The sequence below is a fragment of the Oxyura jamaicensis genome, chromosome 2, assembly GCF_011077185.1.
Source record: "Oxyura jamaicensis isolate SHBP4307 breed ruddy duck chromosome 2, BPBGC_Ojam_1.0, whole genome shotgun sequence".
Lineage (NCBI taxonomy): Eukaryota > Metazoa > Chordata > Aves > Anseriformes > Anatidae > Oxyura > Oxyura jamaicensis.
Window position 1 is genome coordinate 78,221,617 of NC_048894.1, and position 18,489 is coordinate 78,240,105.

General features: G+C 43.7%; 1 protein-coding gene and 1 long non-coding RNA gene across 2 annotated transcripts in view; one reads left to right on the forward strand and one right to left on the reverse strand.

Annotated features, from left to right (window-relative positions):
• Positions 1 to 17,739, reverse strand: part of LOC118161257 — a 32,192-nt gene extending 14,453 nt beyond the window's left edge. Inside the window, exons 1-2 of the long non-coding RNA XR_004747914.1 lie at positions 17,043 to 17,739; positions 7,592 to 7,703 (exon numbers count right to left, since the gene is read on the reverse strand). This is a non-coding gene — a long non-coding RNA (uncharacterized LOC118161257). The remainder of the gene's footprint in view (positions 1 to 7,591; positions 7,704 to 17,042) is intronic.
• Positions 17,740 to 17,868: 129 nt separating this feature from the next.
• Positions 17,869 to 18,489, forward strand: part of LOC118161255 (cadherin-6) — a 99,474-nt gene continuing 98,853 nt past the window's right edge. Inside the window, exon 1 of the mRNA XM_035316403.1 lies at positions 17,869 to 18,017. The gene's annotated coding sequence lies outside the window, so the exon portion shown is untranslated. The remainder of the gene's footprint in view (positions 18,018 to 18,489) is intronic.

An 18,489-nucleotide genomic window follows, 5' to 3' on the forward strand; every position in this document is an offset into this window, starting at 1 on the left:
TTCATGTATGGGATACTACTGAACAAACTAGCTTTGCATTCCTGACAACTGCAGTACTGTAAGGTATGGCAAATGCTTATATGACAGAATTATAGCATACTCTCCAGCAACATAAAAAAAGAAATCCTCATAAAGGCTAATGAAAAATTGGCATCTCTACATGAAGCATTTAAATTTATACCAAGATCATACCAAAACACTACAAACTAAAAATTTGGATATAAATGAAGTAATAGTTTAAAAACCATGGTACAAAATAATAGAAAAAGTTATATTTTGCCTTAACTAAAAACTATAGAGAGAAAAGAGAAGCAGATAGATAAACTTCTAGTACATAGACCAAAACACAAATCTATGGTCAACTTTGGTTAATTCCTTCATGGCTTTCCGTATTAAAAATGCCTGGAAAGAGCACCTGGGAACTTGACTGAGTTTCGTAGAATTGGACCTAACAGTAAGAAAAATGGTAATTCCCTAAGCAGCAATGCATTTCCAGTAGAGTTTTATTTAAACTCTAACTAAATAACCCACAGGCTCTTCAATAAGCTTAATGAGGCCAAAAGAGCAGTATCTCACCTCTGACCGAGCAAGAGGTAACAATATCTGTTACCCAGGCTAAGGAAAAGATCCTGCTGACTCTGCATGTTGGAAGCCCATTTCATTGATAAATTATGACATAATCATTCCTGCAAGAGTCTTACTCGTGTGTTGGAAAAAGTTATTACTCAAATTATTCACGTAAATCAGGCCAGATTCATTACATGTCAGCTTCAGATGGACTACCCCAGGCCACTCATTGGTACAAGTATGATTTCATAGTACCCACAAGAACCTTTGGGGGCCTTTTTGCTATAAACTTACCTTAGATTTGGCTGGGATATTCCCATCATTTCTTAATAGTCTGCAGTTTGGTGACCACTGTTGATTAGAATGGATTAAGCTGCTTTACACCTACTCCTCCTGCTTGAGCGCTTACTTTCTTTGTTATGAAGAAGCGTCAGGCAAGACTGCTCCAGCCCCGCTGCTTCTGGGTCAGCAGTGGTACCACTGAAATGAGCATCCGTGGGGCTCGGAGCCGGCAACGCAGAGTTCAAGCTGACCAAGTAAAACGACAGCAGCAGCAAACTGCATGTCTGGACCCATCATAGTCTCCATTCTTGGGTTCATAAAGCTCAGTGTTCAAAGTGTTGCACTGCTTGGGTTCTCACCTGGAGATCGGATTGGGTTGGAAAAGGGACAAGCCTTTCGGGGGACTTCCAGTAGCTATTCTGACTGACAGGTGAATTTGTACATCTAGGAATTAAAGTTTCTGGAAAATTAAAACATGTGCCTCATTTATCATACCAATCACTGATAAAGGATCTTTATCTCTGTAAAATTTCATAAAGTCCTATTTTAAGTGAAGCTGTTGCCCAGACAGATCACATGTTTAAGCAACTCTACTACTCTTCTACACAAACCAAGGGAGCCTTTCTCTTGTACTGTGTTTCTTTTCAAATCTCTTTTCCAATGTGATTTTGCAATGTGATTTTGATCTCTAAGACATTGTCCTAACCATTACTTTTGAACTCAAGGGCCACACATAGAAAAACCTAACAGAAGGTTTTTGTCCTTTTGTCTTTTGGGAAAATAAATAAATAAATAAGTATGATGGTAAGGAAGAGATCCTGCTACTGAAAGGACGACTGAAAGGCTGTGGACTAAGCATTAGATACAGTCCTCCAACTTCACATCGTCCGTCCTAGGGAAGAAGGCTTGTTCCCAGTGGTCACGGACCAACTTCTTTCCAGAACAGTGAAATGTCCACATATCTTTATTTACAGGGCCTATAACTACCAGCTAAGAAACAGCAGTTAAGATTCCCAGATCTGAGGCAGCATCGTAGTGCCTATGCAACTAGTTTGCTAGTTACACACTGCTTTCCAAGGACCTGGCCCTCTTAAGTCCCTGCTCCTAGCATTAGGTAAACATTGCAGCTTCAGACACAGCTTCAGCACACCGTGGAGATATATAATCTAGCTTCCGCCTAACCAGCATGAATAGCAGAGGTAATAAACTCGACACAGTAACTGGAGGTGAGTGTAGGCTATTCATTCACACTGAATTGACTCCAGCTCAAACTAGTTCTTAGGTGATAATGTATCAGAGCCAATGCAACAGTGCTAGTGCTAAATAAAGTCTGCACATAAATCCACATACCTTCATTCTCTCTGTCCTCATCTATTCTCCCCAATCTCAGTCCTCCGTGTGGAGTTTGGGGCCATGTCCATACTGAGATGTGTGGCTGTAGCACATGCACCCTCGCATGGGCCAGCCTGCATACGAAGAGCTGGAAAAACACAGCAGGATACACTTAATCACAATGTGCTTTCTGCTGCTTTGGGCTGTCTCAGGCCAGCTCAGGGGGCAACAGTCTATATTAAACACACCTGCACACACCCGTGGCACAGTTGTGCAGCCCACTGCATCCTCCCACCTCTACCACCAGTGCCCTTTCCCTCTCCCTGTCAGCTGCTTTCTATTTCTGCAGTTGAAGCCACTGGGAACAGTGAGAAACCAAGCACTGTACACACACTTTTCACCTTCTCATTTCTGATGCATAATATTTTGGCACCCAGAATTTGCTTGATTCAAAGTACTTGAACACATAATGTAGGGAAAAAGCAAACAGAAATGAAATTGCTTCTTGGCTGAAAGTCCTGCAGTTTGTGAATCACTACAAGCTGACAGATATGTACAGAACTTCCACAGTTTGCAGAGCACCATTTATCTGGAAGCAGATATTATCTTTATAACACAGTGTTCACAAACTTGTATCACACGTATGCAATTTCCTTAGAATTTTTTTCTCCTCTGCTATTTTTATCCATACTACTGCAGTTTATGTAAAAAGTTCTTTTTAAATACCTGCAGTTTGGGAAAAAAGAAAAAAAAAAAAGTGGAGCAGGAGGAAACCTCTAGCACCAAGAGCTTTGAGGGTGCTCCACCTACACCTTTAGCTGGACGTGAATTCCCCCCAAAATCTAAATGCCCTGCAAGCTTAAAACTTTCTTTTAATTAGAGAATAAACAAAGCCAAACAACTTTCAAAGATACGGAAAACCAGGCATACATTTGAACTTGTTAAGTGCACTTATCAAAACAATTGGTGAGGCAGAAGAGAAATAAGAGAGCTGTAATCAAATCCCCATCACACTCGCTGCATCCCGAAGAGAGGTCCATGACTGCAGGCTTGCTTCCAGCCCAGCAGTACAGAGATGCAGACCATGCCCTCTGCTCCCCAGGGAATGCCTTTTTCTCTCAGCCACCTCTGAGCCCTGGCTCTGTACTTGTCCCCTGCTCCTCTCCAGGGACATCCCAGCCCCTGGTACCCACCCCAGCCTCCGGAGTCCCCTGTCCCTAAGTAGGCTCACGGGAAAGAAGCAACCTCCTGCTCTCTCTGCCAAGGGTTTCCTCTGACCCTGTAAATCTCTTCGTGTAGGACCATGACCCAACATAAAGAAAACACTCTGCATCCCAGCTTTGTTAACCCATGTGCTGATCCGACAGGGCAAAAAGGCTCTGGGGCACAGCTGCAGTGACGGTTAAGAAGAAGAATGAAAAATATTATAAATGCTGTCAGATTACTTTCATTCTCTTTTCATTCCTCTGTTCCCTACTCATATGCAGCTGGCAGCTCATAATACTGGGAGTAACAGCCAACTCCCACAAAAGGTAAAATTCATACACAGTTCAGTGGCAGAAGTGCTGAGCACCTCTAGTGAACTTGATGCTGCCCCCACTTCAGAACAGAGCATGAACTTTTTCTGATGAAGCTACAGCTAACTGAGAAAATTCATAATACCTGTAATGTGCTCACATATCATGGTGATATCAGCCATGCAAATAATTCAATAGATAGATTAATTTTCTTTTTCACAATTGAGATACCTGCGTAGCACACACTTCCTTTTGCTCCAGTTGATAACATTCAAATCACCTCTGCTAGCAGTCTCCTATCCTTAACCTCTGCACTTAAATTTATGTTTGGAAATAGTAGAGCCATATATATATGCATATATTGCATTGTTCAACTTACTCTTCACTCTAATCCAGCTGGCATCCTACAGCCCGATTCCTCAGAGACCCTGGTGAAGGGGAAAGGGGCAGCATTTCTACATGTCCCATGAACAGGTAGCAGCCAGAAGAGAATGGCAGCTGCTGGAGTACTTTGCATTGTGCTCTTTGAGTAGATGCTGCCCTGTCAAAAGAGGCATTGCTAGATCCTCTTTTCACTGTGAGGTAACCCTTCCAGCTGCACCATGAGCAGGAAGGGACCCGGGTAACCTTGTCTCCACTGCACTGCCCTGCAGAAGTATGTGGAGTTACATCTTCTCAACAACAAGGTTTGCTGTTTTTATTGCAATTTCGTTCTCTGTTCCTGTACCTCTCCTACTAGGGATGGCCTGAACTGGTCCCTACCCTGTGGAGCTAGAAAAGCCGTGACATTTATTAGAAGTTTATTGCAGAATGGAAATGCCCTGGATGTGCCTCACACTTTCAGTGGTGGAGCAGAAGAGATGACAGAGTTGTCCTGGCAGATGACAGAAGAGTTTGTTAGCTGGGGGCCTTTCACTCTCAATGAGAGGCTAATTTGCATTACTTCAGATTGTTCATGTCTTGTTACTTGGAATATATGTAGGCCTTCTAGGAGAATAACCAATTCTGCTCATGCATACCAATATTAGAAAAAGATGTTGGTACAGTTAGCTTTGTTTCAGTTCATAGGTGGAGATGAAAAAAGGTAAGAACAAAGACAGCTTCCCATGGGCATGTTGTGGGGGCAGAGTCCTGACCTTCTTTGAAAACACGACTGGTGATAGCTGATGCAAGTTACAGTCTTTCAAACTATATTGTGAATAAAAGCAGAAATATGGCAGCTATATTTACAGAGGGGGCCTGGGTTTAAAGTGTTGGGTTTTTTTTAGATTTGAAGGCATCTACACAATACCAGTAGGAAGTAACGAACGCTACAAAGCAATGAGATGGATTTGCTCTTTACTAGTAAGCCTGTTCCTGAGAAAGCACATATTTCTGAAAAGAGTTAAGGTAATACAGAAGTACAGAGAGAAAGAAAGAAAGAAAGAAAAAAAAAAAAAAAAAAGAAAAAAAGATTTTTTCTCTGCTACAAAGCAGTTGTGACAACTTTTTTCTGTGTTCAGCAAGCCAATAACCCAAGTGTGTCTTGCAGCCCAAGAACAGCTTCTTGTTGACCACAACGATGTGTCAGTAGCATGGATGGCTAGTATCCACAGCCTGCACAGTAACAGAGGACAAATCACTGAGGAGGAAAATAAAGGGGTATTTGTCTATTTCTGAACTTTCTAGTCAACCAAACATCCCATTAGGAAAAATCACATTTCTGTTTTTCAGTTTTTGCCTGCTCCACACCATGTCTTTGATCCCACACCTTGGATAACTCAGTGTTTGAAGGTGAAGACTAGAAAGTCGATGAGTTTATTCTGATTAAAAGACAACAAGGATCTGACTTCAAAGCTTCATATGAATAAAATAAATGGAGTCACTGCGGAAGACAACTGCCACCATGCTGGGCTTATGATTCCGGCAGTGACTTTCCTCCTATTAAGGAGGAAATAGGATGGCAGAGGCCCTTCTATGCGTACCAGACAGGCACTTTGAGCCTTTTGTTAACATTCGGAAAAGCTTCTGCATGGTACCAGAGGAGAGAACAAATGAGGACAGCATTATTTCTGTTGCAACTACATCTGTTGCTGCTAATAGCAGTGGCAGCGGAAAAGAGTGACCTTACCTCCTCTGCTTACTCAGCAGTTTAAAGGCCTAGAAAAGTTAAGATACAACATAAGAAATCACATCACTATAGTCAGATCCAAAGGAAAGGAAGTACCATATTAGTATATGTCCCATTAGGCAAACTTTTATTAAATACTACTCGCATGTGTTGTACATTAATTGTGGTGTGCTAATATGTATCAGCTAATATGAGTACATTTATTATTCCAGTTACTGTACTGCCAGAAGATACTAATTTGAGATCTAATAAGAATGGGATAAACAATTCTTTTGTTGAAATGATGATAAAACAAACTGGTGAATGTCGATTAAAATAAGCAGAAATAATTGCTTTTAAGTTTGGAATTTTGTTTAATTCTTTGGGACAGCGAACACCCAGCTTACAGTCTTTCTAGCCCCAAGCAGAAGACATGAGAGAGAAAATCCCCAGCAGTTGTAATGCAATGTGACCTCACTGAAGCTTTCCTACAGGGATGATAACACCAGTTTTTGATCATGACATTGGCACCCTGCAAATATGCTAGTTAGCTAGGATCTGCTAAAATTTTTACATGTATGAGTGTGGCTTTTTTGTTATGGTGTTCCAATATCCCATGGAGTTGTTATTGCAATACTAGTGGGAGAATTGTAAAATATTTACTGGATCCCTGTAACACAAAACCTTGGCACAAAGAGAAAAAAAAAAAAAAAGAAAAAAAAAAGAAAAAAAAAGTACACCTTGAATCCTGGGATTCTTTTTAAGGGAAGAATGAACAGTTTAGAACCCAAATGCTTCTGAAAAGCAAAAGAAGTTTGGCATTCAGACCTGACTAGGCTAAATCTAAACGCTTATGTGTAGTTACAGGCTCTTTTAATTGCAGAGAAGCAGAAGAGTCATAGATGAGCCTGAATCACAAATTAAATACCACAAGGATAATTTGCTCCACCTAGAGCTTTTGTTTTACTGTAAACAAACATCTCCCAGCCTGCTCTGCCTATTTTAAGACAAAGACTGTGCAGTGAGAAGTGCCAGTGTGACAGAGTGCTGTTCCTAAGATACTCATACCTCTGGGAGCAATGCTGCAAATATACACCATGTACATCAGCTATGACAGGGAGGAGTTGCCACAGAGCTCGAAACATGGTGGGGTCAGCACGGTGACCTGCACTGCTCGCAGGACACATGGGAAAAACCGGCAGCATTTGCTCCACATCATGTACGCTTGTCCGCAGGAGCTCTCAGTACTGCTCCAGTAACAGATAAACTGTCAGACAAGTCAGGGAAATGATTTTTAGGCCAGCTCTAGCGGTGCGTTTCTTTAGAAATTTGCCTACAGAGTGAAAGCGGCGACTGGCTGCTTTCTAACAGGCAGCTGATGCAACAAGTAGAGTTCAGCTGAAAGGGGCTTCTTTGGGAGGGAGAGCTGATGTGCTGTCACCCTAAAAGCCGTGCTGGGAGAGCAACTTTCCCATAAAAGGGAACACTGCAGCTCAGAGATTTTGCAGGGAGATTTTGTGACGTGGCTGGCACGGCTTCTGCAACGGTCCGTTCCCAGTGGCAAAGCAGCCCTGGTGGCTACCAGCACGGTCAAAATTTGGCTGGATGGCTCAGAAGTAGCAGAACAGCCCTGCTCTCTAGCTCGTAGTTCAGTTCACGACACAGCTTGCACTTCGGAGAGATTACTTTGCACTTTAGAAGCAACTACCAGATACAGCAGCAGCATTCGCCTCCTTAATTGATGTGGAGCCTTTGTACATGTCATTTTTCATGGCAAGGTTTCATATCTCTGAATAGAGCTCACCTCTTTTCACTGTAATATTCCTGATCTTCTCTTTTTCTATTGATTATGTCTCTACTCCTTGCAGATTTCAAAGAGGATGAAATGCATGGCCAGTTTTCCCCTTGTGAAGCACCTGAGAAAAGAAATGGAAGAATCTTGTAAATCCCAAACCAAGGCAGCATAAGCTAGTGAGTGCAAAGGGAGGAAAAAAAAAAAAAAAAAAAAAAAAAGTAAAAAGTAATGTTCTGGAGATAAAATGCAAAGGTAAGAAAAGGCTCCTGTGTGTGTTCTGTCCTCCTAACGCACATAAGAGAGTCACTGCAGCCTTTAATTGCTGGTGGGGGTGGAGAAAATAGAAGGGTTGAAGAAGAGCACCAGGGAAAAAATAATGGAAACCTGACCAGTGACAGGAGCTGATTACTGGTGGCAGACCGTAGAGGTTTCAGACTCACGCTGTGACTTAGGAAATAAGTCCTGGCCGGGATGCATTTTTCTGGAATATCCCTAAGGAATATCTATCAGTGATTCATCTAAGCAGCCACTGGATATCATTACTGCTCTACCAAAAATGAAGATAAAATAACAATCTGGAAGAAATAAAAGAAACAAGTGCCCCAGATTTTCTCTCAAACTGTAGCAAAGAGATCATAAGGGTGGGTAAGGAAAGGAGGGGGGAAGGAAGAGAAAGCTGAACTTTTTCATCTGTACGTCCTCAATTTGCCTTTAAGCTGTGCACATCGTGTTTACTCTTGTCAGAAGCTACCGCCACTGTACTTTGTAGCTCTTAAAGAAAGAGATAATTGCCTTTTTCTCCGGTCACATGCTCACTAATATAGAACTTTATTTTTTTCCCCAGCCCTACACAGTAGGACCTCCATCACTCAAAATAACATAAGCTTTGCTAGAGATGTTAATGCACTATCCAAAGCAAACACAATGCAGAGGCTCTGACAGGTTCACATTTTGAAGTCCCTTTTGAACTCAGAATTTCTCTTTTTTGCCTGATGAACAGTAGCCAATTATAAATTATAGCTAATAATTCCTAATGCCCCACCCCAACAGTTCCTATGGGTGAAATTCCTACTGGGGTGTGTGCTGCATTAGGTTGTTTTTGTATCTCTGAATAGTTGGGTATTTTCCCTATCATGTTGTTTAGCTGATACATAGCTAGTCATATGGGAGAAAACAGAAAAGAGAATTAATTCTAGAAAGAAAGAGCTTTATGAGTCTATGAGCTTTTTTTTCCTTGTTTTTCCTTTTCTTTTTATTATATTTTTTTTAACTTTTGAGTCAAAGACATGCCAAGAAACCTATTTTAAACTGTAGCATCAGATACTCAGCTGGACTTCTAACAACGGTTCACTAATTTACATCAGATGCCCCATAGGGTCTATTTGACTTGCAAGTTTAAATAGAAGATTGTTATTGAAATCAGTGTTCTTACATATAAACATATAGCCAATCCAAGGAGAATGTAAATATCTACCACAAACCAAACCCAGCCTAGATTCTCTGAACCTTGTAGGAATTAATTGCAAGAATTACACTTTGGAGCTTTAAAAGTAAGAGATAATTGCCTCTTTTTCTGTCACGGGCTTGCTAATACAGAACTTTAGTTTTTCCAAATCCTCCACAGTGGGACCTCCATAAGTCAAAGTAATGTAAACTGTGTGAGAGATGCTAATGTTAAGCACTAGAAAAATATTCAAATTGGCTATACAGTATTTCAAGTGTGAAAAAAAAGCCTGTGGGTTCAGGAAATATTTCCTCACCCAGTTCAAGGAGAACATGTAAACAGGATTTTTTTAACCCTCCATAGTCCACAGGGGGCTTGCTACAGTGTTAATCCCCATAGCATCTCAACCCCTGATTCAAAGGTGCAAACCAGACATCCCAGCCTCGGGGGAACTCAGGTGCCCAAAGTTCAGCCTGTTGCTAATTAACTTGCAGAGCTACAACCCCGGTCAATAAACCAACATTTCAGTCACAGATAAACTTATCATCCCTTGAGCGTGGACAGCTCACGCTTGCCAGGAATCCAAGAGCAGCTGCTGCCTTCCTCTGCTTTATCATGGGTGCTTGCTAGTCTACTCATTTCCACTCAACTGCAAGATGGTCTGTTCTTACAAAAGCCCACTTGCATTGCTCTGATTCCTGCTGAAATGTTTCCCACCCTGCTAGAAGGCCCACTGAATACGAAATTAGAAAAGGGATCAGCTAGAAGATGTTTAGCTCTCTCCTTTCAGTACAGTACCTATTAACGGGAACTAGGTATATCCCACAGTGTTGCACTTCCTAAAATAGCTACAGGCAGAGGAGACAGTGAAATGCAGAAAACAGAGTGTTAATTCCCCCGTGAATTACTATCACAGTTTGCTGCTAATTGAGAAAGTAAATAAAAAAAGGTCCTGACAATATGCTCTCTTCTAGTGGGGGCTATTCTCATTAAATGCAAAATAAAAGGTTGCCACTTCTCCTTCTGACTGCAAATCCTTTACAGCGGAGCAAATTTTTCTCCTCATTTAAGGAAACAAGGCCTAAAATTACCTTAATACCAGGCTGGGAAGCCAGCTGCATTATGCAGTTTCAATATTTTCGTTGCACTTCATGGGAACCTGCAGCGAGATGCCACATCCATAGGGATCGTACTCCAAATGTCGCCCGTAGGTCTAGTTGTACAATTCCGTATGAAAGGAGACATAAAATATTCTGCCAAGGGTTTGGCTCCTGGTTCCTACAGGTTACCTGAAAGGAGCAGGGCTTGTGGGGAGAGAGAACGCAGGATGACTGGGCAACCACGTATACAACCCAAAGGATTAGAAAGAGGGGGTAGAGGCAACCAGCATGGGAGCAGAAGAGATGGAAATTTTCAAAAGTCTGCAGCCTCCTAAGGAGTGTATGTGTATTTACAAACACTGCACAGGTATTCCTAGTCTTTCACACCTTCATCTGAAATGTGGGCATCTGCTTGAATTCACAATAACCCTGCCTTCTTAAGATGCAGGCTCAGATTAGCGTCACCCTCTTACTGGAGCAGACTTTTACACCCACAAGAGGCCGGGACTAGATATCTCTTAAAATATACTGGTCACTGGACTCCAAAAACTGGGATCACCAGGAGGTCTCTAATGACTGGCCCACCTGGCAGCTTGATGCTAGGCACAAGTAGCAGCAGTGTCCATTCTTCAGACAAAGACTCTTTGGAGGAGGCAGATGAGAGGAATTCCAAAAACGAAGGAAGCAGAAGAAAGACCTATTGTGGAGGATAATAAAACAGCCTGCATAAATTTCATTGTTGAGAATTTTGCTAGCCCCTTGCCTTCAGCCAAACATCAGGAACAGCGAGTTATAGCATTTATATAAAGTGTCATGCACAGGGCTCACGTGGTGTACAGGGTGTTTGTTTTCGCTGGGATGACAATATCACTCAGCAAGCAGGAAGGGTGGCAGCATATTTGCTGATTAGCTCACTTAAATGCTCATACAAACCTCTAGCTCATTTTGCAAATTCTGTACATAGCTAGCTATTCTAGAGAAGTATCTTGGGGACTTTTCATCATTTTCATTACTACGCTGCTGTATAATTTCTCCTCAAAAGGAAATGTACCTTTTAATGTGCAATTTGACATTACTTTCTTTTTTTTTCCAACGACATTGTCATTTAAGTTCCCCAATGTCTGCATACACATGTATGTATGTACATATATATGCATATACGCATATATATATGCATGCAGGTATGTACATGTACATATGTACATGCAGTTGTCCACAATTTCCTTGTATTTTACACTGCACCAGATGATTCAAATGATCCAAGCTAAAAATGACTTTAGCCAAAGTTAGGTTTCCAATGATACCAGTTTCTGTGACTGATCATACAGCACATCCCACAGGTGGTTTTGGTGACAGAAATCTGGAGAGAGGTGAACTGGGACACTGGCAGGAGCAACTTGACCCTGGGTAGAAGAGGGAAAAGTGACATAAGCTCCTTTATTAATAAAATTATAATGTGGATTTAAAACCTTGGTGTAAGGTATGCGGTACAGAATTCAGCCCTAGTGTAACCCCACAGATGACTGCAGCCAACCAAGGTTACAGGAATCAAAAAGTAGAGGAGTTGCGGGAAAGAAAAGCACCATTTCTTAGAAAACGACTCCAAACTAATCTGGTATTGCTTGTGTGGATGAACTAACCTCACACACAAGCAGGTATACAAGTGAATAGCGTTATCAGGAGAGATGAAGATTTGGAATAAGTCATAATCCTGAGAAGGAGGAATTGATCAGCTGAGGAGGGAATGGCCTGTGGTTCTCAGCAGGACTTGTCTGAGAAGTGAGAAAGATATTCATGGACTGAACCTTTGGTAGGAGCCTGATGTGGCAGGCACTGTGAATAGGACGATAAGACACTGGTGTGAGCTGGAGTGGAGCAGGAATCAGGTTTGGATTTCATCCCCAGATCTAAACCAACCCACTGCGTGAAGCTTAACTCACTTCATCTTTTCATTTTTCTTTTCAGCATTTGCCTTTGGGCTCAGTTTAGGTGACAAATCCTTTGGGCTGGGAAGTCTGTGAGTGGATGTGTGCGCGTGTGTACTACTGAAAAATACACATGGATTCTGATGTATTAATTATTTGCATCACCTTTTTAGTGCTTTTTCTCCCATTGTGCTAGGTGCTGTGCAAGCACAGACTGCAAAGACGGTCAATTCTCCAGAGGTTATTAAAATATAAAGTATGTTCATGTCAGACTCACAAGCAAGTTATTACTGCACAGTGAGTAGCCTACATCAGCTGACGCATAGACACTGTTCATATAGGCATACTTAGCCAGGAACAAATGGAAGATAATTCTTTTTAGCCGAGTCCACAGTGAACAGGAATGACAAAGTCGAATTACATGGTGTTTCCTACCATCCGAGAGTACACACCGACAGCTACTGTGGCTCTGGCAGGGAGGAGAAACTGGTTAAGCCAGGGTAACTTACACAGGAAGTTTGATCCCTAAAAGAAGAGAGAATCGATGAATATAAACAGACTGGGGACTGCCAAGAATGCAAGCTTCACACAAATAAATAATAGCATTCACAGCCCAAGTGGTGCACTTTCATAGCAAATGCAGCCCTGCAGACGAGTGCTGTGAGTTCCACAACAAATTAAAGAGAGTTTTCCAAGAAAATGAAGCATTTCTTGAAAAATGCTCCTCTCTGCATTTTTTAAAATATTCCCAAAGCACCCAAAGCTTTGACAGAGCTGGCCAAACAGCACTGGCTTCTAATATTACCGCAGTATCCTTGCATGTGGAAAGGAGTAATGTCTACAGACTCTGCCTAGTGCCCATGACTAACACCTCCTACGACAGCAGCATCAGAGGATCACTGATAACATTTCTTATCAGTTACAGGGAAGCCATCAAGATTCAGAGTGCGCCCAAATGACCTACAGTGAAACGTGGTCATGAACTGATCTCCCTGTGTAGCGTTTGCTCAGCTGAAGGGACACAATCTGATTTGCCATTTGCTACTTGCCCATGCATGCAGATGTGCATTGGCTCCTCACTTATCCCAGTCAGGCAAGCTTTTGGTCTTAAAGACCATACTGGTTGTGATGTACTTATTGCCATGGTGTTTCAAATGGAAAAATGTTTCTGCCCTTTCAGGCCTCTTCTATGGCAAGCAGCTCGTGGGAGTGCTGATTAGAGCAATTATAACCTGTTGAGGCAACAAAACTCCCAACGTGTTAGCTGCTATTTACATGTCCTATTTGTCTATGCTCACATTTTTATGCTTCTGTCAGGAATGATCAGTCAGACATATTGGTAATGCCGAGGCGAAGGACTCCTTACCATCATGCTTAAAAGGAGAGTTTCCTTGTGGTTTGCAACGAGTCTGGGCTGAACCCTGAAGTTGAACGGTTCAGTCCGGCTGAACATAACTAAATTGGATGTATGTGAGATGTATCTGCCATTCTTTAGCTTGTTGCTTTCACAACACGGTTCTGTAATTACTGACTCCATAAGCAACATGACAACAGCTGTTCTTGTGATATTTCAATACCACTGGAATTAGGAGAGGCAAGAAATTTGGAGGTGTGTGACAGCTTTGAAGATATCTGTTTCAGTATGAGTTTCACTGAAACAGGGCTTGATAGCAGAGGGTTTGAAACAGGACTTGATCCATGGGCTAGATACCAGAGGAAAAACTGGTGGAAGGCCATGATAGTCAGGATTATTTAATTTGGAAGTAATAGCCATTTCTTAAAGGAAAATGGTGCTGTTTTGAACAGTTCAGAGGTGCATAGAACAGTAGAGAAACAGCAGACAGCATGGTAGAAAACTGAATTTCCAGAACACTTTTTAAAATAAATTCTCATCTTCAACTAAAACTTCAACCAGGAGTTCCATACTGTTAAAAGGAGAAAACAAGGGAGAAAACAAAATTGTTATTATTTTCTAATTACCTTTATCTCCTGACTTTCACTGCTGAAATTGCAGAAGACAGATGCTCAAGAAACCATAAAACTTGAGAACTCAAAGAATTTTGAGTCCCAAGTTCCCTACTTGGGAGGCAGCTGGGAGGTTCAGAGAGTGAGCTACAAGGAACCAGGCAGATTTCATAATGTTTCCATGAAAAGAGCAAAGGATGATGAAAATTTTGTTTCTTTGTTCTTTTGTACCTTGCAATGGGAAGCTCTTTTGCTGTATAATATTTATGGCATAGGTAGAAGTGGAGTGATTTCCTCACATGGCTTATGAAGCCACAAATCAAGCTATCACCTACTTTTCCTCACCACTTCTTGAAGGAGGTAAAAAATCCAACAAACTCAAATTAGAATGAGGCATTTAGATTTGCTGGAATAACCTCTTCTGTCTTGGGAGCCTGATTGGAAGAAGGATGTCACCAAGAATAAAACTATTCAGAGAAGAAAAACATGTAACGGGGTTGCGTGCAATCACTGGGATCCATCTAGCAGACCATTACCTCTCCAGTGGTCCACCGGAGCATAGGTATGGGCAGAAGAGGACAGGAAAGTGGTTGAAACTAGCTGGTTTCCTTTGTATTTGCAAAGGATTGGGATTAGAAACACACACAGGTCATGTTCAGTGCTGTGAGAAGCTTGTATGGCTTGAGGGATCTTGGCCTCTTACAATTGTCTGGCTGATCCTTGCACCCTGAATGTAGATCTACATGACTGGGTTTAGAGAATTAGAAAACATGTAACATTCAGCCTTGGAGAGGCAAAAAATGAAAACCATTTGGAATCTAGTAGCAAGAATAAATGGAAAAAACAAAACAAAACAAAACAAAACAAAAAAAAAAAAACATGGTTTAAGCTATCCAGGAGCTCACTATTTTCTTGATCCTTAATATAATCTGACACTGCAATTAAAAGGCTATAAATATAAAGCAAACAAACATAGAAGACACATTTATACCCTATATGGTTCACCTGTGGAACTCATTATCACAGAAGGTCAGAAGTGCTAAACTGTGGATTTTTAAAGATTTGCATGGTGACCATGCATTGCATCTGTAATGATGTGACACCAAGTTAATAATTTATTCTACCTTAAAATGTTTGGCATCAGCCTATTGCTTACCAGGTTAAACACAATTTTCTTTCCTACTCTTGCAGTGAAGCAAAATTGTACTTTTGGGGGGACTTTTTTTTTGTCTTCATCTGGAAAAATAAAAAATAAAAAATGAAAACCCCTGCTACACTGAGGTTTCCCCTTTACAAAATCAGAGGATCCCTTTTAAATTTCTGAAAAATAAATACGGCTGTGAAAACTCTGAAGTGTCTTGTTCATGTGAGAATTTACAAAGTGAGACCTTCAGATTGTTTCATAGATACTGCAGCTTGTTGTAAATTTTAGGTAGCTGTTCAGCGGCTTCAGAAAGTTTTTTCCTAGTCCTTAAACCACACATAAGAATCTTCCATTATTTAGAAATGGGATCTCACCTGAATAGGTTAGAGGAAAACATCACATATTCCTAGCTCATGCTGTATTTTTTTTATTTATTTATTATTTTTTTTTTGTACTGATGGCTGAGGTTCATGGATATTTTGGTCACAATCTGCAGAGTTTGGGCATTCCACAGAGACTGCAGAGTGAGAAGTCGCCACTTTGGATCTTCGTTCTCACCAGTTCAGTGCTGTGTCTATCCATGGGCAGGAACAGTTGCTTCAGAAAACAGCCACAGGCAAGATGGGTGTGCGACGATATGTTTTACATGGAGTACTCATCCTGATTTCCAAATATCGGATGGGTTCAACAGCAGGAAAAAAAAAAAAATAGTTTAATCTACTTTCCAGGCTTTTTTGTAAGTATTAAGTGTAACAACTTTGACCACTGCAAGCTGGACGCATAGCCAGCCAGTCCTTCTTTGAACCTTCTTAAATTCTCCACCTCATGTCAGAGAAGTAGATTTCAACCAATGTTGATTTTGATTAATTTTCACATGCCTAGCTGAGCATTTCACTCAGCTGATGTGTCAGGTACAGGACACTTCATGGCCTAATGGCCTGATCCAGTCTGGGAATTCTAATATCATTAGAGCTGTCAACAGAAGAGGGTTGAAGAGGAAGGGCATCACCTTGACAATATCCCTCAAAAATGAAAACAAGTCTTCTTTACACAGCTACGGATTTAAAATTGTCAACCACAAATTGATGTAATTAATGAGAAGACAAAAACCCCAAGCAGATGCTTTGGAGAACACAGCCGTTCCCGTGCTAATCTTCCCTTCTTGACGAAAATACAGAAGTCCATCTAGGACATAAATAGCCCTGTCCTGTCTGAGGAAATAATGCCAAGGAAAAGAAAAAAAAAAAAAAAAAAAAAAAAAAAGCCTAGAGCAGCCTTATTAAAGCTAACCAGAATGAGACACATCCAGGAATGAATAATGCCCAAGGAGACCTCAGGGTCAGAGTGGGCAGTGAATCAGACATTGACAATGCAATATGGCAGGGAAAAAGGAAGCCTGCAAATGTGGCCTGTCATAAGGGAGAGAGAGACGGTGTCCAGGAGGGACCCTCGGGAATACTCCGCAAATACTCCTGACCCATCAATGCCAAAAAAACTGCTAATGAGGGGACCAGGGGAAGTTCAAAGAAGAGCGAGCAGAATGATCCGCGCGCTGCAACAAGCCAGCTGTGTGGAAAGGCGACGCAGCTGGGAAGAGCTGTGCCACCTAGGTGGCTTTTGGGGACCATCTGCATTAGGAGGGCTCGCAAACACACGGCAGGCAGAATCCGGCCTCTCTCCAGTGCCTTGGCGATGGGAGGTATCACGCGGAGCCCTTACGAGTCCGATTTTGTGCTGAGGAAGGGCTCTGCCAGCACAGCCACTGCAGGGAACAGCTCGGGGGCAGCCTTAAGGAGCTCGGGCCCTATCTGGGGGATGAGGGCCGTGCTGCGGAGCTGCTGCAGCACCGCAGGAGGGACAGCATGGGCAGCAGGAGAGTTACCTGAACTTGTGGTGCTCGCAGCGCTTAAATCACGCTAAAAGCCTTGAAACGGTCCAGGAGCAGGAGGACACAAAGGTGGCTTAGAGCCAGCGCAGAGCCATCCTTAAGACGTTCAGCCAGCACAGACTGCGGGAGGTGGGAGGAAGAAGAGAGGGGAAAAAAAAATACCCGAAGGCTTACGATGGGCTAGCGAGGGAGGAAAGGAGACGATAAAGGTCAAAGCTAAGGCCGGGAAGAGGCGCTGGGAGGCGAGGAGCGGAAAGCCGCACTTGGGGCGACATTTGCCGTGCGTCTTGCAGGGACTGAGCGCAGCTCAGCCGCTCGGGGCTCCTTTTTTTTGGGTGCAAACGGTGCCGGCAGGCAGCCGCCACCCCTCGCGACCCCTCGCGTCCAGCCCCTGGCGGCCGGGGTCCTCCCGCGCCCCCTGCCCGCCGCACTTGTCCCCGCGGGGGGAGCAGGAGCCGCTCGGGGGGCTGGAAAAAAAGGGGGGTCGGCAGGGTACGACCCCCCCTGCGCCCTCCCACCGCCTCCACTCGCTGAGCCCGGCCCGCTCCGAGCATCCCGGCCCCGGGGCGGCGGCTCCGGCATCCGCAGCGCTGGGGGTGCGGGTGTGTGTGTGTGTCTGTGTGTCCGTGTGTCCGTGTGTCCGTGTGTGCGAATGCGGGTGTGCGCCTGCCGGAGAGGCAGGCAGGGAGGGAGGAGTTTGTCTTTTTTTTTTTTTCCTTCTTCTTCTTTCCCTCCCCCCCCCCCCCCCCCCCCCCCCCCCTCTCCCCCCTTTTTTTTTTTTTTTTTTTTTTTTTTTTTTATTAATCAGGAGCACTGAATGGAAACCAATCAGATGGAGAGCCCCCTCGGCTCGGGCTGCCTGCATGCTGGAGTTAAAAAGTGCTGCCGGCCGAGCGGCAGCCCCAGAGAGAGGCGGGCGGGCTGAGCGCCGCCGAGCAGGGGCCGGGGAGCCGCCGCCGCTGCGTGCCGGTAAGGAGCGGGGACTCCGCGCAACTTTCCGCCCTCTCCTGCCAGCCGCCTTCCCCCTTCTCCTGCCCTTCCCTGCGCTTATTGGGAACGCTAATTCAAGGATTTGGGGGCGGGGGGGGGGGGGAGCACTTATTCTGCAAAGTTGGGTGTAGGGGGGGGGGGGGCCCCTTCCCCCCCCCCCCCCCCCCCCCCCCGCCCAATTCTCCATCCCAACCCCAGTCCTCCATCCCAACCCTAGTCCTCCATCCCAGCCCCAATCCTTTATCCCAATCCCAGTCCTCCATCCCAGCCCCAGTCCTCCATCCCAACCCTAGTCCTCCATCCCAGCCCCAGTCCTTTATCCCAACCCCAACCCTCCATCCCAGCCCCGGGGCTCCCCCGCGCTGTGCCCGGTGGGCTGGGGGCACGGCGCTGTCACTGCAAGGGATGCGGCGTGTCCCTGGTCCCTGCTGGGCAGCGAGGGGCTGGGGGC